The sequence below is a fragment of the Oncorhynchus tshawytscha genome, linkage group LG20 (genome assembly GCF_018296145.1).
Source record: "Oncorhynchus tshawytscha isolate Ot180627B linkage group LG20, Otsh_v2.0, whole genome shotgun sequence".
Classification (NCBI taxonomy): Eukaryota; Metazoa; Chordata; class Actinopteri; order Salmoniformes; family Salmonidae; genus Oncorhynchus; species Oncorhynchus tshawytscha.
In genome coordinates this window covers 43788717-43801213 of record NC_056448.1, presented here as the reverse complement: position 1 = coordinate 43801213, position 12497 = coordinate 43788717, and positions in this window count along the sequence as shown.

Genomic DNA, 12497 nt, shown 5'->3' with positions numbered 1-12497 from the left:
GCATGTAGTGTAAACATCAGATCTCACTGGTATAAAAATATCACATGGGGTGGAAAAAAGGAGACTTCCCACCATACACTGCAGTTGTTGTGTGGCAAGCTTCAAGCTGTCTTCTCAACATATTCAGTCCCAACCTCCCATCGTAAAGCAAACCACAAATCTGTCCCTTTTTCTGGGAGGCTTATGTGGAGGACGGAGCCAGGTGTGGTGTCGGGCTTCTCTCTCCTCCTCTCGGCATGGCGTATAAGTGATGTTTAATGAATGGGACTCCTGGGGGCTCTAACACAAACCGGCTTGTCAGTTTCCAGACCTGGAAATATGGGGGACGAAGCTGATGACTCAGTGGCTCCTGAAGTGGCTGCAACAGTAAATCTGTCCCCCGGTTCCTCCCCAACCTCCACCGAGGTTAAACTCCCAATGTTGATGAAGTTGCAATTTGTCCGGCTCAGAATATCTTGTAGTTTATGTGTTGCTTATTGTACTAGTGTTAGGCCTATCTTGTCCTTTCTCATTAATACATTTTGTGGACAGGCAGATCCTTGATGAACTTACCCGAGTAGTCCAAATATTGATCTTATAAAGCCACAAGTCTAGATATCTAGTCATTTCTAAAACTTCTACATATGTGTATATGAACATTTTTACAGATTGTGGCTTTAAGAACATATTTGTAATTAAATTGCATGAGGATTGCAAACAAATTTACCAATTTACCTTTGTAGGGTCACTTTGCTTCAAGTTGCTCCTCATGCGCCTGACAGGAAAATAATGAAAGCGGTTGTTGTTTATATAATGTTGTTTATTGTTTGGTTTAAGATGGCTATGTGATTGTCAGACCCCTTGGGTGTCACAGCTGATGCGCCCAGCCAGGATCACAGGAGGTCAACACAGTCTATCTCTCGCTATCCCTACCAGACCTGGGTTCAAGTAGAATTTGACATTTTACTTTTGATCTTTTGAGTGTGCCTGTCTTGTAGTGCAAGATGGGGTAGGGTTTGCACTTTTGGGACTATTCCATTGGCAAGAGCAATCTGAAAAAGTTTCTGACATGAAAACACATTTCTAAAAAGGTCTGAACTGGCTCTTTACACGGAATAAATACAATTGACCAGATATGGAGAAGGTATTTGAAATATTAGTTATTGTACATACCGTGTCATTTGCTGTTGCTATCAGACAGTAGAATTATTGGTTTGCTTTTAATTTGACCATGAATACAAAATACAGTTGGTGTCATTTATGAAAAACACATTTCTGGCGACCTGTGACCTATATAGGTGTGTGTGTGTGTGTGTGTGTGTGTTTTGTGTCGTGTGGACCAGGAGCAGTGGCTAACATTTCACCTGAGGCGGTTTTCGGGTGGTGCCCAGTCCCACAAATCCTCCATGTCACTCTGATCAACTCTCTCTCTCCAGGAAGTGACTCTTATGCCAGAGGGCAACCAAATGTTCCACAGAGCACCAAATTGCCATCACACCACCCTGTGCTGTGTCAACCGGCAATGTATTAAGCAGTGTGACAAAAACGGCTATGTCCATTTTAGTTTTGGAGTCAGATGGGTAATGCTGTATCGTTGTCATGGTGAGCAAATCCACTTTGCACAACACTACTGGTTATGGAAAGGAACAAAATAATGTTCAGGGGATCCAACGTTTTGACACAGGAAGGGAAATACGTCAAAATACAGCAGTTAGCTGGTAACAGATATTTACTGTAAATCTATATTAGCTGGTAACAGATATTTACTGTAAATCTATATTAACTGGTAATCTCTAACTGTAAATATATATTAACCGGTCATCTCTAACGGTAAATATATATTAACTGGTCATCTTTAACTATACATCTATATTAACTGGAATCTCTATTAACTGTAAATCTATATTAACTGGAATCTCTATTAACTGTAAATCTATATTAACTGCTAATCTCTAACTAAATCTATATTAACTGGTAATCTCTATTAACTGTAAATCTATATTAACTGGTAATCTCTATTAACTGGTAATCTCTATTAACTGAATCTATATTAACTGGTAATCTCTATTAACTGTAAATCTATATTAACTGGAATCTCTAACTGTAAATCTATATTAACTGGTAATCTCTAACTGTAAATCTATATTAACTGGTCATATTTAACTGTACATCTATATTAACTGGAATCTCTAACTGTAAATCTATTAACTGCTAATCTCTAAATCTATATTAACTGGTAATCTCTAACTGTAAATCTATATTAACTGGTAATCTCTATTAACTGGTAATCTCTATTTACTGGTAATCTATATTTACTGGTTGACTGGTAATTTACACTACTGAAGTACAAAAGTACACTACAAAAGTTTTAGAACACCTACTCATTCAAAGGTTTTTCTTTATTTGTACTATTTTCTATATTGTGTAATAATAGTGAAGACATCAAAACTATGAAATAACATATATGGAATCAGAGGGAAGCCACTCCACAGTAAAAGGCACATGACAGCCCGCTTGGAGTTTGCCAAGAGGCACCTATAGACTCTCAGACCATGAGAAACAAGATTCTCTGGTCTGATGAAAGCAAGATTGAACGATTTGGCCTGAATGCCAAGTGTCACTGCTGGAGGAAACCTGGCACCATCCCTACAGTGAAGCATGGTAGTGGCAGCATCATGCTGTGGAGATGTTTTTCAGCGGCAGGGACTGGGAGACTAGTCAGGATCGAGGCGGAGATGAATGGCGCAAAGTACAGAGAGATCCTTGATGAAAACCTGCTCCAGAGTGCTCAAGACCTCAGACTGGGGTGAAGGTTCACCTTCCAACAGGACAACGACCCTAAGCACACAGCCAAGACAACGCAGGAGTGGCTCTGAAGCCTCTGAATGTCCTTGAGTGTCCCAGCCAGAGCCCGGACTTGAACCCGATCGAACATCTATGGAGAGACCTGAAAATAGCTGTGCAGCAATTTTCCCCATTCAACCTGACAGAGCTTGAGAGGATTTGCAGGCAAGAATGGGAGAAACTCCCCAAATATAGGTGTGCAAGGCTTGCAGTGTCATACCCAAAAACTATCGAGGCTGTAATCGCTGCCAAAGGTGCTTCAACAAACTACTGAGTAAAATGTCTGAATACTTATGTAAATGTGATATTTCAGTATTTAAAATATATATATATATATATATATATATATATATATATATATATATATATATATATATATATATTTGTATAAAAACAAGTTTGTGCTTTGTCATTGTGTGTATGGGGTCTGAATACTTTCCAAATGCACTGTATATTAGCTGGTAGTGTATAGTTACTGGTAATGTATATTTACTGGTACATCTAGATTATGAATCAATATAGATTACCAGTTATCTACATTTACTGGTAATCTATATTAACTGGTAATCGTACATGTGAGCTAGAAAGGTGGAGGGATTGAGATTCTACAGCATGTCTACATAGAGCTTTATCACAGGTCTGTACTGTCAGACCTAATGCAATAACAGAGCAAGGGTGGCACCGTCCAGTTCACACACAGGTCAGCACAGTAGATCCATTTCAAATGGATCCCTAACCTTAACCCACTAGAGTCATGTTGTTCACCCCTATTAGGGACATGATCACAATACGATAACGTTATTGTCCATTTGCAGAGAAATGTATTCGTCTGAGGTCAGCATACAAATATACACAACCCAGTATGCTACGCAATGCAAAAAATACCGTAAAGTGAGCGCACACATTCACATGTAGTCCCTGATGGAAAACTGTCTGGACATGTAATAGGCTTGACCCTAAATGGATCACTCTACTACTATCCTCACCCAGGAGAACAGATAGAATTCCTTGGTACTGTCAGTGTGAGGCTGGTAAGGTTCAGTGTGAGGTTGGTAAGGTTCAGTGTGAGGTTGGTAAGGTTCGGTGTGAGGTTGGTAAGGTTCAGTGTGAGGTTGGTAAGGTTCAGTGTGAGGTTGGTAAGGTTCAGTGTGAGGTTGGTAAGGTTCGGTGTGAGGTTGGTAAGGTTCAGTGTGAGGTTGGTATGGTTCGGTGTGAGGTTGGTAAGGTTCGGTGTGAGGTTCGGTGTGAGGCTGGTAAGGTTCAGTGTGAGGCTGGTAAGGTTCGGTGTGAGGTTGGTAGGGTTCAGTGTGAGGCTGGTAAGGTTCAGTGTGAGGTTGGTAAGGTTCAGTGTGAGGTTGGCTAGGTTCAGTGTGAGGTTGGTAAGGTTCAGTGTGAGGTTGGCTAGGTTCAGTGTGAGGTTGGCAAGGTTCAGTGTGATGTTGGTAAGGTCCGGTGTGAGGTTGGTAAGGTTTGGTGTGAGGTTGGTAAGGTTCAGTGTGAGGTTGGTATGGTTCGGTGTGAGGTTGGTAAGGTCCAGTGTGAGGTTGTTAAGGTCCGGTGTGAGGTTGGTAAGGTTTGGTGTGAGGTTGGTAAGGTCCAGTGTGGGGTTGGTAAGGTTCAGTGTGAGGTTGGTAAGGTTCAGTGTGAGGTTAAGGTTCAGTGTGAGGTTAAGGTCCAGTGTGAAGTTGGTAAGGTTCAGTGTGAGGTTGGTAAGGTTCAGTGGGAGGTTGGTAAGGTTCGGTGTGAGGTTGGTAAGGTTCAGTGTGAGGTTGGTAAGGTTCAGTGTGAGGTTGGTAAGGTTCAGTGTGAGGTTGGTAAGGTTCAGTGTGATGTTGGTAAGGTCCAGTGTGAGGTTGGTAAGGTTCAGTGTGAGGTTGGTAAGGTTCAGTGTGAGGTTGGTAAGGTTCAGTGGGAGGTTGGTAAGGTTCAGTGGGAGGTTGGTAAGGTCCAGTGTGAGGTTGGTAAGGTTCAGTGGGAGGTTGGTAAGGTTTGGTGTGATGTTGGTAAGGTTCAGTGGGAGGTTGGTAAGGTTCAGTGGGAGGTTGGTAAGGTTCAGTGGGAGGTTGGTAAGGTTCAGTGGGAGGTTGGTAAGGTTCAGTGGGAGGTTGGTAAGGTTCGGTGTGAGGTTGGTAAGGTTCAGTGGGAGGTTGGTAAGGTTCAGTGGGAGGTTGGTAAGGTTCGGTGTGAGGTTGGTAAGGTTCAGTGGGAGGTTGGTAAGGTTCAGTGGGAGGTTGGTAAGGTTCAGTGGGAGGTTGGTAAGGTTCAGTGGGAGGTTGGTACGGTTCAGTGGGAGGTTGGTACGGTTCAGTGGGAGGTTGGTACGGTTCAGTGGGGGTTGGTAAGGTTCGGTGTGAGGTTGGTAAGGTTCGGTGTGAGGTTGGTAAGGTTCGGTGTGAGGTTGGTAAGGTTCGGTGTGAGGTTGGTAAGGTTCAGTGGGAGGTTGGTAAGGTTCAGTGGGAGGTTGGTAAGGTTCAGTGGGAGGTTGGTAAGGTTCAGTGGGAGGTTGGTAAGGTTCGGTGTGAGGTTGGTAAGGTTCGGTGTGAGGTTGGTAAGGTTCAGTGGGAGGTTGGTAAGGTTCAGTGGGAGGTTGGTAAGGTTCAGTGGGAGGTTGGTAAGGTTCAGTGGGAGGTTGGTAAGGTTCGGTGTGAGGTTGGTAAGGTTCGGTGTGAGGTTGGTAAGGTTCAGTGGGAGGTTGGTAAGGTTCAGTGTGAGGTTGGTAAGGTTCAGTGGGAGGTTGGTAAGGTTCAGTGGGAGGTTGGTAAGGTTCGGTGTGAGGTTCATTGGGCAGCAGTGCAGTGGAATGGAGTGTTAATACATGAAATACCTGCAGAGGAGGAGGGAAAGAGGAGAATAGGTATTTTGCCTCCTCTGCTGGGCTTTATCCACATCCCTGTCATCTCTGTAGTTGTATGAATTAACCGGTTAAACTGTCAAAATCACAAAATAAAAGCTTTGATGTGGATTATCATTTGCGAATGTTTAAGGGAGCGCAGATTTTTGTCACTGTGAGGTGATTATTATTGGCAGACAGTTTAGTCCACGTGGGTTGTCATCTCTTCTGGTCGTTGGACTGCTCCCATAATAACAGAAAGTGTTCCATCATACCACAATGATATGATACAATATGATGAAATGTGATGTTTTATTTAATACAGCTTAACATTGGTTTGGATGTGAACCCTTTGGATGAGTTAAGTACTTATGTTCTATTGTAAGACAGATGCAGAACACAGTTGAAAATATCCCTGAAATGTCCTCAGACATATACAGTAATGCACAATGACAACTCATCTAGAAAAAGGACCATTTTTCTCTCATCCCAGTGTAACACAAAAAGTCTCCTGTTCTTAGGTTCTCAGCATCTCTTGTTCTCAGATTCTCTTGTTCTCTTGTTCTCAGATTCTCTTGTTCTCAGGTTCTCTTGTTCTCAGGTTCTCTTGTTCTCAGGTTCTCTTGTTCTCAGGTTCTCTTGTTCTCAGATTCTCTTGTTCTCAGATTCTCTTGTTCTCAGGTTCTCTTGTTCTCAGGTTCTCTTGTTCTCAGGTTCTCTTGTTCTCAGGTTCTCTTGTTCTCAGGTTCTCTTGTTCTCAGGTTCTGTCTGTTGTCTTATCATTGCTAACATCTCTCGTCACCTCTGGCAAATCATCTCTGTCATAGCAAACACACTGTTCACACACTCATTCTAAGCTACCACGTACATTCTCCAGGCCATGTCAGTTAGGTTTTGGTACACATTCTCAGTGCCACAATGTCAGTTCAGCTTTAACACAGGATTCTACTTGGTACTATGTCAGTTCAGCTTTAACACAGGATTCTACTTGGTACTATGTCAGTTCAGCTTTGACACAGGATTCTACTTGGTACTATGTCAGTTCAGCTTTAACACAGGATTCTACTCGGTACTATGTCAGTTCAGCTTTAACACAGGATTCTACTTGGTACTATGTCAGTTCAGCTTTAACACAGGATTCTACTTGGTACTATGTCAGTTCAGCTTTAACACAGGATTCTACTTGGTACTATGTCAGTTCAGCTTTAACACAGGATTCTACTCGGTACTATGTCAGTTCAGCTTTAACACAGGATTCTACTTGGTACTATGTCAGTTCAGCTTTAACACAGGATTCTACTTGGTACTATGTCAGTTCAGCTTTAACACAGGATTCTACTCGGTACTATGTCAGTTCAGCTTTAACACAGGATTCTACTTGGTACTATGTCAGTTCAGCTTTAACACAGGATTCTACTTGGTACTATGTCAGTTCAGCTTTAACACAGGATTCTACTTGGTACTATGTCAGTTCAGCTTTAACACAGGATTCTACTTGGTACTATGTCAGTTTCGTACATTCACACTGTATATTGTCAGCGTCACTATTAATTACCATGTAGACATTCCAAAATGGGGAGCCACCTTTGATGGCGAGCCACCATTGATGAATAGTGAGCGCCAAATCATTATTCACTTGTTGCGAATCAAGAGACATTCACAGTGAATTCCAGAAATGTGGCTCCATTCGTAATGTTCCAAAGCACCACTTCCTACTGAGGTCCATTTTAACTGACATTGAACTAACATTAAAAATAACATTGAAGATCTATTTTGTTGTTGCAAAATGGCAGAGCAGGTGTACAGCTTTGGGATGGGGCTGGGGAACTAAATCATATGGAATTCTATCAGCCTGAGGTGTAGATTACATCACACATGCTGGGTTTCAAACTCGTAACACAGCTGCATGGGATTTCTATTAATGTGACTCTGTGCATTCAATGGTAATGGTATAACGACGGGAGCCGCTTGTGGATTGGACAGCTCCAACGCAGTAACACCTTCCTCATTGCCTAAACAAAAACAATATCCTATGCCGTTGTCGGTTGCCGCAGGATACCGCTGATCTGATTGACTCTTGGCCTAATTTCTGTATCGTTGGTGGTCAATCCTTGCATCCGTAGGTCTGTCTACGAGTTTGAGTGGTTACATTTCGCTCACCCCCCAAAAAAGAGGCAGGCTGACCATTTTAATATTTTTTTGAACTGCAGATTGCCCCCTTCAAGTAGCTTCCCAGATCACAGACTGTATCTTGCATGTTCACACATCTGTCGGTGTCATTGTTCCATTTCAGTTGAACATTATTACAGTGATGCCCAACAGTACACTATTACTATTTACTGATCCTGTGATAATATCTTTGCTATTAAAACCAAACATTTTCTCATACTGTATCAGAGTATTGTTCATGAATAAATTCCTATGTTCACGAATAGCAAGCCTGCCATCTAGGGGATGAAAGTTCACTTTTTTCAAACTGTCCTGATGGTGCAATAGTCCTTACTTTTCTTCCAAACCAAACCGTTATACATTAAAGATTCAGTCCGTATCACAGAAGATTCGCGTTATTAGCGCAATTAAAAGGTAATGCCCGAATGAGTCGACATATGCAGCGTTTACCGTGAATGCAGTTTCCAGGAACGCCGGAACATTGCCTTTAAATCTTCCGCATTTCGGATTTAATCTAGGCCTACACTTCTGATTTCCACATTGTGTAGTCACCTTAGTCATCACCTCCATAACCCCTAAAGTTGAAATTGGTGGTTCTTGAGCCAAGTCACTCCGGTGGGCTCCACTTTCCAACACCTCTCTAATAGCTTCAACACTCAGAGAAAAACATGGTTATTTGGCTGTCCCCATAGCAGAACCTTTTGAAGAACCCTTTTTGGTTCCAGGTAGAACCCTACCCCATAGCAGAACCTTTTGAAGAACCCTTTTTGGTTCCAGGTAGAACCCTGTCTCTAATGGGGACAGCTTAAGAACCCTTTTTGGTTCCAGGTAGAACCCTGTCTCTAATGGGGTCAGCTGAAGAACCGTTTTTGGTTCCAGGTAGAACCCTGTCTCCAATGGGGACAGCTGAAGAACCCTTTTTGGTTCCAGGTAGAACCCTGTCTCTAATGGGGACAGCTGAAGAACCGTTTTTGGTTCCAGGTAGAACCCTGTCTCTAATGGGGACAGCTGAAGAACCCTTTTTGGTTCCAGGTAGAACCCTGTCTCTAATGGGGACAGCTGAAGAACCGTTTTTGGTTCCAGGTAGAACCCTGTCTCTAATGGGGACAGCTGAAGAACCCTTTTGGTTCCAGGTAGAACCCTGTCTCTAATGGGGACAGCTGAAGAACCCTTTTTGGTTCCAGGTAGAACCCTGTCTCTAATGGGGACAGCTGAAGAACCCTTTTTGGTTCCAGGTAGAACCCTGTCTCTAATGGGGACAGCTGAAGAACCCTTTTTGGTTCCAGGTAGAACCCTGTCCCCAATGGGGAAGCTGAAGAACCCTTTTTAGTTCCAGGTAGAACCCTTTTTGGTTCCAGGTAGAACCCTGTCTCCAATGGGGATAGCTGAATAACCCTTTTGGAACCCATTTTTCAAAGAGTGAACTGATCAGCTCTAAGTCTCTAGCCCTGAAAGATCAATAGACCACATGAAATCATCTCCGTCACACAAAGGGTTATGTAAATGACCTGGGCTCGTTGGTGTAGATCCATGTCTAACAGCCCCTTGTCTTTGTGAAGGGCCCGAGCTGTTAATTCAAACATGGACTCGTGAGCCGCGATCCATCTGAGACGTCTGGAGGTAACCGCTTGCTGTGCTGCTCTTTGTTCCTTTGTGAACATTGAAGACGGTCTCCCTGACGTATGCTTCACCCGCACCACAAGAAGAAATGAGACCGCTTTGACCACTAGTTCTAAGGCAAGTGAAATGTCTTAGCAAGAGTGCTGCGATTGACGTTGGTGTGAGGGTGTGGATATGAGAGAGGCTTGGAATTACGATATTTCCTCTACAAAAATGTATTTACAACACAAAACATTTTTCTTCCTCAATTGAAGTGAAATGGTGTAAACAATAACAATAACATTCACCCACAAGACCCTAAAACCTCATACCTACAAACCACCCAGCTCAAACCAACCTCATACCGATATACCACCTAGCCCAGACCAACCTCATACCTACATATCACCTAGCCCAAACCAACCTCATACCTACATACCACCTAGACCAGACCAACCTCATACCTACATACCATCTAGCCCAAACCAACCTCATACCTACATACCACCTAGCTCAAACCAACCTCATACCGATATACCACCTAGCCCAGACCAACCTCATACCTACATATCGCTCAAACCAACCTCATACCTACATACCACCTAGCCCAAACCAACCTCATACCTACATACCGCCCAGCCCAACCTCAAACCTACACACCACCTGGCCCAAACCAAACCTCATATCTACAGTACATAACACCCGGCCAGCCCAACCTCATACCTACATACCACCCAGCCCAAACCAGCCTCATACCTACATACAACACAGCCCAGCCCAGCCTCATACCTACATACCACCCAGCCCAAACCAACCTCATACCTACATACCGCCCAGCCCAGCCCAACCTCATGCCTACATACCACCCAGCCCAAACCAACCTCATACCTACATACCGCCCAGCCCAACCTCATACCTACATACCGCCCAGCCCAGCCCAACCTCATACCTACATACCGCCCAGCCCAGCCCAACCTCAAACCTTCCTATCACCCAGCCCAAACCAACCTCATACCTACATACCATCTAGCCCAAACCAACCTCATACCTACATACCACCTAGCCCAAACCAGCCTCATACCTACATACAACACAGCCCAGCCCAGCCTCATACCTACATACCACCCAGCCTAGCCCAAACCAACCTCATACCTACATACCGCCCAGCCCAGCCCAAACTCATACCTACATACCACCCAGCCCAAACCAACCTCATACCTACATACCGCCCAGCCCAGCCCAACCTCATACCTACATACCGCCCAGCCCAGCCCAACCTCATACCTACATACCGCCCAGCCCAACCTCATACCTACATATCGCCCAGCCCAGCCCAACCTCATACCTTCATACCACCCAGCCCAGTCCAACCTCATACCTACATACCACCCAGCCCAGCCTCATACCTACATACCACCCAAGCCAGGCCAACCTCATACCTACATACCACCCAGGCCAGCCCAACCTCATACCTACATACCACCCAGGCCAGCCCAGCCTCATACCTACATACCACCCAGGCCAGCCCAACCTCATACCTACATACCACCCAGGCTAGCCCAGCCCAGCCCAACCTCATACCTACATACCACCCAGGCCAGCCCAGCCCAGCCCAACCTCATACCTACATTCCACCCAGGCTAGCCCAACCTCATACCTACATACCACCCAGCCCAGCCCAGCCCAAACTCATACCTATATACCACCCAGCCCAGCCCAACCTCATGCCTACATACCACCCAGCTCAAAATACATAGTAGCTTTTTAACCGTTGCCCTGTATTAGATGTTGGAATGTCCCACGCTTTGTTCTACATTCAGCCAAAATCCTACATTACAAAATGTACAGAACTACTACTACTATTGGATTGAAGGGTTAAATAAAATAAAGAGTAGAAGTTGGACAAGTCATTGTCTCCTGAACTATCAACACTCTTTGATACAATGGGTTGATTCACAATAATTGGAACATTTTCCTCTCGTTGTTGCTAGGCGTGTTTTTTGTTGTTGCTCTATGACACCATCTACTGTTTGGTCATGAGATCAAGTTAACACTAACATGTCACCATCCTGTGAAGTTCGTCAATTATTTAATCTGTAGCCTAGTAAACTGCATGCGTAGTGGGAGGACCACACACCGTATCATCGCATGACTGAAGATGGTAATGGGGTTGAGACTAGGGTAATAGGGTTGAGACTAGGGTAACAGGGTTGAGACTAGGGCAACAGGGTTGAGACTAGGGCAACAGGGTTGAGACTAGGGCAACAGGGTTGAGACTAGGGCAACAGGGTTGAGACTAGGGCAACAGGGTTGAGACTAGGGCAACAGGGTTGAGACTAGGGCAACAGGGTTGAGACTAGGGCAACAGGGTTGAGACTAGGGCAACAGGGTTGAGACTAGGGCAACAGGGTTGAGACTAGGGTAACAGGGTTGAAGATGATAAGGTAGATACTTTTGGTTGGCCTCTTGCTTCATGGCGTTCATCCCGAATGTCTGGCCCACACCTCTTTCAAGATCTCTACGTGATGCGTCTTCCTGTGTGCCAAATACGCCAGATATTGTTGTTGTGGGGAAAGGCCAGCGGGAGTTCAGAGGGAGGCCAGCGGGAGGTCAACGGGTGGTCAGGGGGAGGCCAGCGGAAGGCCAGCGGGAGTTCAGAGGGAGGCCAGCGGGAGGTCAACGGGTGGTCAGGGGGAGGCCAGCGGAAGGTCAGCGGAAGGTGATCATTTGACGGCTACATGGAGATCCAGCACTTGTTACGCCTCTTGTATCCACCGTCGTTGAGCCGATCACGTCAAACCACACTGCTGTCTCATCCATGGCAATGATGTTGAATTTTTTTAATGAACCTTTATTTAACTAGGCAAGTCAGTTAATAACAAGTTCTTATTTACAATGACGGCCTGACGTGATACAGGCTGGAAATGAACCAGGGTCTGTAGTGATGCCTCAAGCACTGAGATGCAGTGCCTTAGAACGATGCACCACTCGGGAGCAGCGGTCTGTTGCTATCTTCTTTTGTTCAATCGTTATGGTACTGAAGTTCACTCATAAACAATTAATTTAGACCCAGCGT